This window comes from Hemitrygon akajei, unplaced genomic scaffold (genome assembly GCF_048418815.1).
Source record: "Hemitrygon akajei unplaced genomic scaffold, sHemAka1.3 Scf000069, whole genome shotgun sequence".
In the NCBI taxonomy this organism is placed as follows: domain Eukaryota; kingdom Metazoa; phylum Chordata; class Chondrichthyes; order Myliobatiformes; family Dasyatidae; genus Hemitrygon; species Hemitrygon akajei.
This window is the reverse complement of record NW_027331955.1, coordinates 4,300,721-4,309,833: the sequence shown is the minus strand read 5'-3', so window position 1 is coordinate 4,309,833 and position 9,113 is coordinate 4,300,721.

Sequence of the window (9,113 nt, the reverse complement as noted above, 5' to 3'; positions counted from 1 at the left end):
TTTACCAAAAATCATTAATTAACGCTATCATTGAGAAATTATTGCATTTCCGCCCGGATTACTATTGTCACAAGAATCCCCCTCGCCCACAGTTAACGGGGGGATCATTTCACAAGCAGTGGTTGTTGATCCACACCCCGCCGGAAATACTTGTGGAACTCGTTTCTCTTAAAAGTCGTATGTTCTAAAAGGCCAGAAGATTTGCCGAGAGGGGTGGGGAGGGATGAACTGATTGAAAGTGGGCGTTACTGAGGGAGTGATGCAAAAAAACTTAGTAACAGTTGTCAGAATGACCGCCTGGGAGGGAGTGACGTACTAATTGAAAATCAGCGCCAGAGAGAGAATAGAGTGCGGTGTAAAATGGGACCCTCACTCCCCACAATACCTTGATCTACTCCTCACTCTCTCCATCCCTCTACCCCATCTACCATCCCTCATGATTTTGTAGACTTCCGTCAATTCTCTCCCAAAATCTTCTGCGTTTAACCATATAACCATATAATAATTACAGCACGGAAATAGGCCATCTCGGCCTTTGTAGTCCGTGCCGACGCTTACACTCACCTAGTCCCAGTGGCCCGCACTCAGCCCGTAACACTCCATTCCTTTCCTGTCCATATACCTTTCCAATTCTATCCTCTCATAATTCTAAATACCTCTATCAAGTCCCCCCTCAACCTTCTACGCTCCAAAGAATAAAGAACTAACTTGTTCAGCATTTCCCTGTAAAAAGGTGCTGAAACCCAGATAACATTCTAGTAAATATTCTCTGTACTCTCTCTATTTTGTTGATATCTTTCCTATAATTCGGTAACTAGAACTGTACACAATGAACAAATCGTAAACTATTAAACCTACCCCTGTAACTCAGGTCCTCTAATCGCAGCACATCCTTGTAAATTTTCACTCTGCTCTGTCAACCTTATTTAAAACTGTCCTGTTGGTACATGACGCAAACTGCACTCAGCACTCCAAATAGGGCCTCATAAACCTCTAATGCAAATTTAACATAACATGCAATCTCCTGTACTGAATAATTTATGAAGGCCAATGTGCCAAAAGATTTCTTTACTACCGTATCAAGGTGTGCCGCCAATTTCAATGGATCATGGACCTGTATTGCCCTACCGCACTCCTCAGAGCCCTACCGTTCACTGTGTATGACCTACCCTGGTTGATTCTACACAAGCGAAACAACTCAGACTTGTCTGCATTAAATTCTATCTGCCATTTTCAGCTCAGCTTTCCAGCTGGTACAGTTCCCAATGCAAACTGATAGTCTTCCTCGCTGTTAACTACACCCCCAATCTTGGTGTAATCCGCAAACGTGATGACTCAATTAACCACATTGTCATCCACATCATTGACATACATGACAAACAGCACCGGACCAGCAGCGATATCTTCGGGATTCCTCTAGTCACAGGTCTACACAGGAGAGGCAAACATCTATTACCGCTCTCTGCCTTCTCCCACAATGCCAATATCTACTCTAATTTATTACCTCATTCTGAATGTCAGGCAAATGACTTTTCTTGGTCAGCCACTCACGTGGGAATATGTCAAATGCAAAGTAGACAACATTGACTGCCTCGCATTATGGATGTAACAGGAATGATTGCTTGGATAGGTTGAGTGTGTATATTTTAATATTAGGAGCATTATGGGGAAAGGTGATTAACTCAGAGCATGGATCAGAACATGAAACTATGATGTTGTAGCCATGACTGAAACTTGGCTGAGAGAGGGGCTGGAACGGATGATAAATCTACCAGGTTTCCGAAGTTTATGAAAACATTGTTGTGGGAGGGGGCGTAAAGCAGCTGCACTCAGGGGAGATATAATGGAGGGTCTGACACTGCCTCCATTTCGGTGGATCTCAGGAAGAGGGAGGATGTAATCACGCTGATGTACTGCAGACCCTCTTATAGCCACCGGAACATTGAGGCACCGATATGCATTCGGATTAAGGAAATGTGTAAAAAAAAAGGGTTGTTGTCATGGTGGATTTCAACGTCCCTAATAGAAACAGGGCCCTTTTTAGTGTCGTGGTTTAGATGGGGCAGAATTTCTTAAATGCATACAGGAAGGTTTCTTAAAATAATATGTGGACGGTCCAACGAGAGGATGGGCCATACTGGATCTGGTGTTGGATAACGAGTTTCACCTTTCAGTGGGTGAACAGTCAGGGAACATTGAAAATAAATCCATAATTTTCAGGGTAGTGATGGTTAAGGAGAGGCATAGTTCCAGTGGGAGTGTAGGACAAACTTCGAGTGTATTAGACAGGAAGTATGAAGCGTTAATTTGGAACATATTGTCTGGAAAGCAAACATCAGATATGTACAGGGTGTTTAAAGGTTAATTGATGAGAACAGGAAAGGTATGTTGCTGTTAAAAAGAAAGGACGGGGATGGAAAGACAAGAGAAGGTCAGATGTCCAGTGACGTGATAAATTTAGCCAAGAAGGAAAAGGAAACGTATTTTAAGTTTCAGAAGTTAGGATCAAACAAAACACACGAGGGGATGTTGGGCCTCCTAATGAGTATTAAGACTATAAGACCATAAGATGTAGGAGTAGAATTAGGCCATTTGGCCCCATCAAGTCCGCTCCGCCATTTAATCACGTATGATCCTTTTTTTACCCCTCAGTCCTGCTCGCTGGACTTTTCCCCATAACATTTGATAGGTGGAGCTTTAAGGGGTTTACTCCATTTCATTGAAGGATGCAAGAGACGAGATTGCTGCGCCGTTGCCCAGTATCTTTCTGTCCTCTCTAGCCATCGGCGAGGTCCCGGAGAACAGGCAAGCCGATAATTTTGCAACTCTCTTTATGAAAGGGGTAAGGAAAAATCCTGGGAACTGTAGATCAGTGGGTCTCACGTCAGGTGGAGTGAAGTTGCTGAAGGAAATTATTCGGGATAGGAATTTTGAGCATTGGGAAACCATGGCCTAATTGCGGAGAGCCAGCTTGGCTATTTGTTTGTTAGGTCAAGTCTTACCGAATTGAGCGTTTTGACAAGACGATGAGAGAGATTGATGAGGGTGGGGCACTGGATGTTGTATAGTTTGACTTTAGTAAGCCATTTGACAGTGTCTCATGGGAGGCTAATCTAGAAGAGGAGGATGCACGGGATCCGCAGCGAATTCGCTGTTTGAATTCAGAACTGGTTTGTGCATGGACGACAGGTGGTAGCGGCTGAAGAGACTAATTCGAGCTGGTGGTCTGGAATTAGTGGAGCTTCGCAGGCATCTGCATCGGGACCTCTGTTGTTTGTGCTGCATATAAATGATCTGAATAAAATTATCTGCATGTCGGTTAGTACATTTGTCGATCATACCAGGACGGGTGGAATTGTCGATCGTGTAGAAGACTGGCAATAAATACAGCGTGATGTAAAACAGTCACAGATGTGGTTGAGAAATAGCAGACGGAGTTTAACCCAGATAAATATGAGGTGTTGCATGTCGGTAGGACAAAATGCAAGGAGACATTACACTGTCAGGAACAATATCCTTTATAGTGTTGCTGAGCAGAGAGATCTGTGATCCAAATTCATTGCTCAATGAAAGTGGCTGCACAGGTCGATAAGGTGGTTAAGGAGGCTGATGGAATGTTTGTCTATATTAGTCGAGGTAGGAGATTATATTGCAACTTTATAAAACTCTAATGAGGCCACATCTGAAGTACAGGTAGAATTTCTGGTCACTCCAATATAGGAAGGATGTCGATGCTGTATAGAGGGTATGAGCTATCATGAGAAGCTGGATAAATAGGTTGTTCACTGGAGCACCAGAGTTGAGCAGAGGTCTGATAGAGGTTTAAAATATTATGCGAGGCCTAAATGGAGCAGACAGGGGTTACCTGTTTCCCAGGGTTGCAAAGTCTAATACCAGAGTGCATGCGTTGAAGGCAGGAGGGGGTAGCTTCAAGGGGGATGTGAGGGGTAAGCTTCTTTATTAAGAGTCGTGTTCAGAGAAAATTCTGCCTGGTATGGAGGGAGAGGCAGAGTCATTAGAGGTTTTTAAGAGACGTTTGGATAGGCACATTGATGTAAGGAAGACTGGGGATATGGACGTGGTGTCGGTAGGAGGGATTAGTGTTTGTGTGCTTTGATTTGACTCTGAGGTGCTTTGGCACTACATTGTGGGACACATGGTCTGTTCCTGTGATACTCTGTGTTCTATGTTCTATGTGGAAGAGTTCTCCAGTCTGTCCTGACGGAGCAATGACGTGGTATTTTCCCTGACTAGTAATACCACAAGCCCTATTTCACTCCTTCCCACTCACCCTTTATTCAATCTTTTCATATGATTTAATTTATTTTATTTATTTATTTTTCTTTATTTTCTTTGGGAAAAATCCTTATCCGTGAAGGTTCAGAGGTGATTGGAAGGATGTTCTTTCTTTTTCCTTTTTTATTTTTTTTCCTCAAATGGACTGCCCAATCGTTCCTTTCTTTTCTTTTATTTCCTCTTTTTTTTGGTTCTTATTTAGTTTAGCGGGTTTTTTCCCCTCATATAAATAGCATTTTCCAATCTTGTTTTTTTACGATCTGTTAAGAGGAGTTGTGGCTTTTTTTATTATTATACTGTATATATGACAGCGTAACATTATACCTATTTGATTTTGGCAATATAAGCTTTTCTTTATTGCTGTTTATATGTCCTTTGCATTGTGTTGAAGTTTGCTGAAATTCTCCTCTGATTTTTATATTTTTCTTACTGGAAATGAATAAAAAGATTGAAAAATGAAATGAATCCTTCCCACTCTATTCCGTCTAAAACAACGGTACCGAGCTGCTGATCCTGCCGTCCTGCATGTAAATCTGATGGCTATAGTAGTTCATCTGCCTGTCCTTCCATAATTATTGGACTGAAATATTAGTCATATCACCATCAGGACATTATCATATCATACTTAACCTTTTGATTCCTTACTCTCTCCCCACTCCTTGCTGCCCTCTCCCCCTTTTACTCCACCTCTCTCTCTCTCCTATGCCACTCTCACGCTCTCTAACTCTCTCACTCACCGTCTCACCATCCTTCAATCTCTTTCTCTCACAATCTCCTCCTCTCTCACCCTCTCCTCATCTCTCACACTCTGCTCTCTCTCGTCCTCCACACCCCCCCCCCCCCCCGGTTCTCCATCTCCATGCCCCAAACAGTGAAACACACCTTCAGCTTTCCCTTCTCCAACTTCCATAGCCACACCCTGCCCTATGCCCCCCCCCCCCACCGCTCCTGCAGCAGAAATGGGTAAACGCAATACTGCAGTGACTTTGCTTCACACCCGCATGAGGGTGAACTGTCAAACTGGTCCGATTTGATTTCAGCAGAAAGGCCGCTCCCTGTCTGAGGAATGCGCCTGGACAGGCTGCTGCTTACACACAGACCCTGAGCTCAGAGTCAAACAGAACAACAACCCGCATCTTCCAAATCAATGATCTGGCCTCTTCCTCCTTCCTTTCCAATTCTACTGAGGTGTCTCGGCCCGAAACTTCGATTTAGTTCCACAGATGCTGCTGAAACTGCTGAAGTACTCCAGCTACTTGTGTGTTACTATGGTTACGAAAGATCTGCGAGAGGGAGATTGTGGGGCATTGGGCATGGCAGTGTGAAACGACTTCAAACATATCTACACTTTTGCAATATTCTTGGAGAATTAAGGTGTTGAATATTTCAACTCCTGATATCTACTTTGGATCTTTATTTAATCAGTCCATTGTCGCTGTTATGAATCAGTGACGAATACGTCATAGAGTCATAGAAACCGTAGCACACAATTGCAGGAACTCAACAGGCGACGCAGCATCTATAAAAAGTGCAGTCGACGTTTTGGGCCGAGACCCTTCAGCAGTCCATTCACAGAAACAGGGCTTACGGCCGAGCCACTTAAACAGCCTACTCCCATCGAGCTGCACCGGGGTCATGGCCCACCATACACCTACCATCCAAACTTCTCTTGAATGTTGAAATCAAACTCGCATGTAACACTTGCAACTGCCAGCTCGTTCCCCACTCTCATGACCCACTGAATAAAGAACATTTCCCTCACGTATCCCTTAAACTTTTCACCTTTCACAATTAACCCTTAACCCATAAACTCTGCTTGCATTTATCTTCCCTATACCCCTCATAATGTTGTATACCTGGATCAAATCTCATCTCAATTATCTGCTTTCCGAGGAATTCAATCTCTCCTCATAACTCAGGCTCCCCAGACCCAGCAACATCCTTGTAATTTTTTCTGACTTCATTCAACCCTATTTACATCTGTTTTGCAGGTAGGTGACCAGAAATAGACACAATCCACCAAACGCGGCCTATCCAATGTCTTATGCAACTTCAGAGTTACATTCCATCTCCTGCACTCAGTGCAGTCATTTATGAAAGCCAATGTGTCAAAAGCTTTCCTTACTGCCCTATCAACCTGTGATGCTTGATTCAATAAATAGTGGAGCTGCATTCCTCGGACCCTTTGTTCTACCGCACTCCTCAGTGCCGCACTGTTCACTCTGTAAGACCTATCCTGTTTTGTCCCACCTAACGGCAAATTATCATGTCTGCCTGCATTAAATTCCATCTGGCATCTTAAGCCCATTTTTCCGGCTGGTCCAAATTCCACTGTAAGTTTTTCTCACTGTCAACTATACCCCAATCTTGGTGTCATCGTCAAATTTGCTAATCCAGTTAACCGCATTACCATTCAGATCATTGATATAGATGACAAACAGCAATGGAACCAGCACCGATCTCTGTGGCTCTCCACCGGTCACAGGCCTCCAGCCATAGAGGAAACCATGTACTACCATGCCCTGCTTTCTCCCACAGCGACAATGTCTAGTACAATTTTGTACCTCAATTTAAATATCAAGAAATTGAACTTCTTTGATCAACCTCGGACGCGGGACCTTGGCAAGTGCCTTGCTGAGCTCCATGTAGACAGCATCTACCGCCTTAAATTCATCAACATTCCTCGTAACCTCATCCAAAAACTGTAAGATTGCCCAGAACGCACAGTCATGCTGAACAATCCTAATCAGTCCTGTCTGTTCAAATACTTTGAAATCCAGATTTCCAATAACTTTCCCACTAGTGTCATTATACACACCTGATTTCCTGGTTTATTTTTGGAGTCTTTCTTAATCAGTGGAAGAAAACTAGCTGTCCTGTAATTCTCTGGTACTTGACCTAACGCTAAGCATTATTTAAATATACCTGCTATGACCCCGGCAATTTCCACAATTGCCTCCCTCTCGGTCCGAGGGAACGACCTGTCCGGCACTGGAGATTTATCTACCCTAATTCCCCTCAAGTCAGCAAACACCTCCTCCTCTGTAATCTGTATAGGCTCCATGACCTTACTTCTGCTTTGGCTCACTTCAATACATTCTGTGCCCGGAAACACAGATGCAAAAAAAAAAAAGATCTCCACCATCGTTTTTTGTCTCCAGGCATAAATTACCATTCTGATAATGCAGATAGTCAATTCTGTCCCTTGCAGTCCTTTTACTTTCAGTGTATCATCAAGCAATACACTCAAAAACTTCTGTAGTTGTACCGTGGAGAGCATTCTGACAGGCTGTATCACTGTCTGGTATGGAGAGGCTCCTGCACAGATGGAAAGAAGCTGCAGAAAGTTGTAAATCTAGTCAGTTCTATCCTCGGTATTAGCCTACAAAGTATCCAGGACATCTTCAGGGAGCGGTGTCTCAGCAAGGCAGCGTCCATTAGTAAGGACCTCCAGCACCCAGGGCATGCTCTTTTCCCAATTCTACCGTCAGGTAGGAGGTACAGAAGCCTGAAGGCACACACTCAGCGATTCAGGAACAGCTTCATTCCCTCTGCCATCCAATTCCTAAATGGACATTGAATCTTTGGATACGACCTCACCATTTACAGTATTTCTGTTTTTACACGTTTTTAATGAAATATTTTCAATATAGTATACTGTAATTGTAATACTTCATTAGTATTATTATTATTTTAATTGTTTTTTTTGCTGGATTATGTTTTGCATTGAACTGCTGCTGCTAAGGTAACAAATTTCACATCATACGTCGGTGATAATAAACCTGATTCTGATTCTCTTAAAATATCTGTGTTATTTCGTAGACTCTCCATCACCTTGTCTGCTAGGGTAACCTGATGCTTTCTTAGAACCATCCTGGTTTCTTTCTTAAGTGTTCTCTTGCATTTCATCAACACCATAAGTACTTCATTTGTTCCCACCCATCTCTTCCTGCTATGCTCCTCAGTGTATTTCTTTACTAGAGCCACATATTTTGAATTTTCACTCCATTTAGAAAATAGTTTTATTTCTTCTTCCAAAGTGCATGATCATACACCTCCCAACACCGTATTCCATCTTCCATTTCTTTGCCCATTCACCTAATCTGTCTGTTTTTTAATAGCCTGTCGACTTCTTAAAAACTACTTACCCTTCCACTTATCTTCCGATCGTCTTCAAACTTTACAGCAAAGCCACCAATTCGTCGTCCAAGTCCTTAACATTTAATGTAAGAGGAAGTACTCACAAGCTAGACTCCTGTGGGGCACCACTAGTTATTGGCAGCCAGTCCGACAACGCTTCCTTTATTCCCACTCCTTCCTTCCTTCAATCAGCCACTTCCTTATCCATGCTAGTGTCGTTCTTGTAAACCCATGAGCACTTTAGTCAATAATATAAAGCAGGATACCAGAATTCTTTTCGGTTATATAAAGAGTAAGAGGGAGGTGACTGTTGATATTGGACCACGGCACTAACAATAATGCTTGTGAGGTAGTAATAAGGGACAAAAAATGGCAGATAAACTTAATTGGTGCTTTGCATTTGTCTTCACTGTGGAAGACACTAGCAGTGTGCCACTGGTACATAAGTGTCAGAGAGCAGGAGAGAGCGTCATTTGTATTACAAAGGAAAAATTGCTAGCCAAACTCCAAGGACATAAGGTAGACAAGTCAGCTGGGCCAGATGGACTACATCTTAGAGTCCTGAGAGATGTTGCTGAAGAGATACCGGATACATTAGTCATGATATTTCAATAATCAATTGAATCTGGCATGGCCCAAGGAGACTGAAAGATTGCAAATATCACTCTGCTCTTTAA